Genomic DNA, 2,851 nt, shown 5'->3' with positions numbered 1-2,851 from the left:
ATTAGTTAATTTTATCCAAATAGACGGAAGCAATAGAATGGATAAGTACGTAGGTAAGTAGGTAGGTAGGTAGATAGGTAGATGAGAGGGGATTTATTTATGGTATTTTCTCACATAAGTATAGATCCAGGCTGAGATTTTCCACAAAAGGCTCTCTGGAAGCTGTAGATGCAGGGATGCTGGTTAGTGCACCTAAGTGCAAGACCAAAATCCTCAGAACCATGGAAGCTTGGTGTAACTGAGTTTAGGCTGAATGCCACTGGGAAGTTTTTTCATTGTATCCTCAATCAATTTCAAATACCTGTATGTTTGCAGTTTGATATGTGGTTGTGTCATTTTCTAGCATATTCTATTGTTTTGGGACTACTAGATGCTCCAGGATAATTATGCTTATTTGCCACCTATTTGAACTCTAATCAATTTTCATAGAGTTCTAGCTTTTTTAAATTAGAAAATGGAATTAGAAATGAAGATTTAGCTACCAAGTTTATACATTGTGAATCAGAAATCTTTGATTCAAGACTTTGTACCTGAGAAAGCAAACAAATACATCTGTGCATTCTTGTTTTACTGACACAGAATATATATGTTAACATGGGTCAATATTCATTTACATTAAATTAAAGGTGAATCTATTGTTTCCAGCCACACATGATCTGATTCAGTAACACAGGAATCTATCAACCCATTACCCCTTACTTGTATATAGCCTACTGCTCTAACAGTAAGCTAGATGGTTCAGTTAATGTAATCATACCCTGAAAATACAGGTTGAGTATTACCTGTCCAAACTGTGTGGGACCAGAAGTATTTCAGATTTTGGGATTTTGGGGTTTTGGAATATTTTCATACACATGATGAGATATTTTATGGATGGTGGGGTGGGGTAACAATGGCCAGTGGTGTGAGGATAAAATAGTTTACCAAGAGACTCATGGGTAGAGAAAGGCAGATTTATTAGAGAAAGTAGGAAAACACATTGCAAGGATGGCAATGGTCAAGTTAACGTGAGGGAAGCTAACTGTGAGGAAACAAAGGCTTGCTGAGGATTTTATAGGATGGAACTTGGGCTAATTGATAATGTCAAGGTAGCAGGGCACTTAACCTGCATTCTTCTTTCAGCTGGGGTCCGCTGGGGTGTTTGATAAATTGAGGCATTTGATGGTAAGCAGGAAGTTTGTGAGTTATGTATGTTTTCTGAGCAGGAGGGCCATGTGTCTTGGGCCATATGTCCTCAGTCATATAGAAAGCAGACCTGTAACTTATCTGCCTTCTCTTGTTTAAATTTTCTGGACATGGAGAAAGGCATATTTATAGCTTATTTGCTTTAACTCTTTTTGTTCCCCTGGTCCTGAAGTGTGGCATGTGGGTGAAGGTCTTATCTTCTAACTGCTTCCTGCTGATTGGAGGTGTAGAGCTGGCCCCATCTAGGATTGTTAGTAGGTCAGGTGGTTACATGGGCCTAAATCCTTGAATTGGGACTTAAACTGGGCAGAGTTGATGTGGGACAATAGGGGAACAACATTTGCAGCCTAAAATTTTGTCCTGCTGCATCCAAAGGAGATTTATGAATTTCTCTTACTGACTGATATTTTCGCTACAGTAACCTCTTGGTTCAAAATTGTTGCATTCTAGAAGACACAAAACAAGATACTGCATGAATAATACGTGGTGCAAATAAATGAATATGAGCATTGTTATAGGTGACAAAGTGGAGCCTGATAGAAAAGACTTTTAAATATTAGTGGGATAAGAGAAAATTGAGGAAAATTTGTAAATGTATTAGTGAGGTTGAGAAGTTGTCTAGTCTTGACCCCATTCTTATATATTCCATCCTGGTTGCTGAACTATTTATAGGCATAAAGGAATTACTATAAATTTTGCTGCCATTAACTTCATTGTTTCCCCACCATAGAGAAAACCTGCAGAGGTACACGTAGTGAACTCGTCTCCCATTTTGGTGTGTTTGATTATAGTTGAAGTGTAATTGCAATGGGCTGGTGTTAATGCCCTTAGGGAAGAATTAGACCCTCGGACTTGCTGATGTAGAAGATAGCCTACAGGCCTCTACGTATGATGAAGGCAAACAAATTTCTAATAAGGTATTTTTATGTAAATAGAAAAAAAACAAAGATTAGCATTGGGCACAATTTATGCAGATGTTAGACTTAAAGCAATTTTAGTTATAGAGGAGAAAGGCAGTGGCATTTTTTTTTCTTTCTCTTGCCTGTATTATAGAGATTCAGTTTGCAGGACCTTAGCAAAGAGCTCTATTGAGTTTAAGTTAGAAAAATGAAAGGAAAACAAATGGAAAGTATTAGTTTGGGAACTTGTAGGATTCAGTTACAACTACAGAAAATAAGAAAAATGTGAAAATATTGGACAAGACTAGAATTTGACAACAGGTATACTACAGCTTTTCTGAAACATAATTTTTCTCTCCAGTCCCTGTTTTTACTAAAGACAAATTATAGTAGGACAAATCTATTGCCAAAATAAGTTTTTGTCATGTTATACTTGGTTTGATTGTTTGCATAAAGTCAGCAAGAATAATTATTTTTCATGTATAGTCTTTTTAAAAATTGGCTTTGCTGAAACTTTATTCCATAAGGAATCTCAGATGTTAAAGCCTTGAGCCCAGTCGTGGGTTTGTGCCATTAAATACCTGTATGAGTTGTGTAAATTCCTCTCCTCTTGAGGTCCCAAAATAACTTGGGGTTCCTGGGCCTGTTCGAAAGTGACATTCTTTACTTACTGCAAGCAAGAAACCCTGTACAGGGACTGAAGACAAGGTATGAGGCCAATTTTTCCAGCTTTGATTGGCTCTGTAAGTCAGCTTTGCTTCTTTAAA

Source organism: Pan troglodytes, chromosome 16, assembly GCF_028858775.2.
Source record: "Pan troglodytes isolate AG18354 chromosome 16, NHGRI_mPanTro3-v2.0_pri, whole genome shotgun sequence".
Lineage (NCBI taxonomy): Eukaryota > Metazoa > Chordata > Mammalia > Primates > Hominidae > Pan > Pan troglodytes.
The sequence above is the reverse complement of the archived record's forward strand: the minus strand, read 5'-3'. Positions refer to the sequence as shown.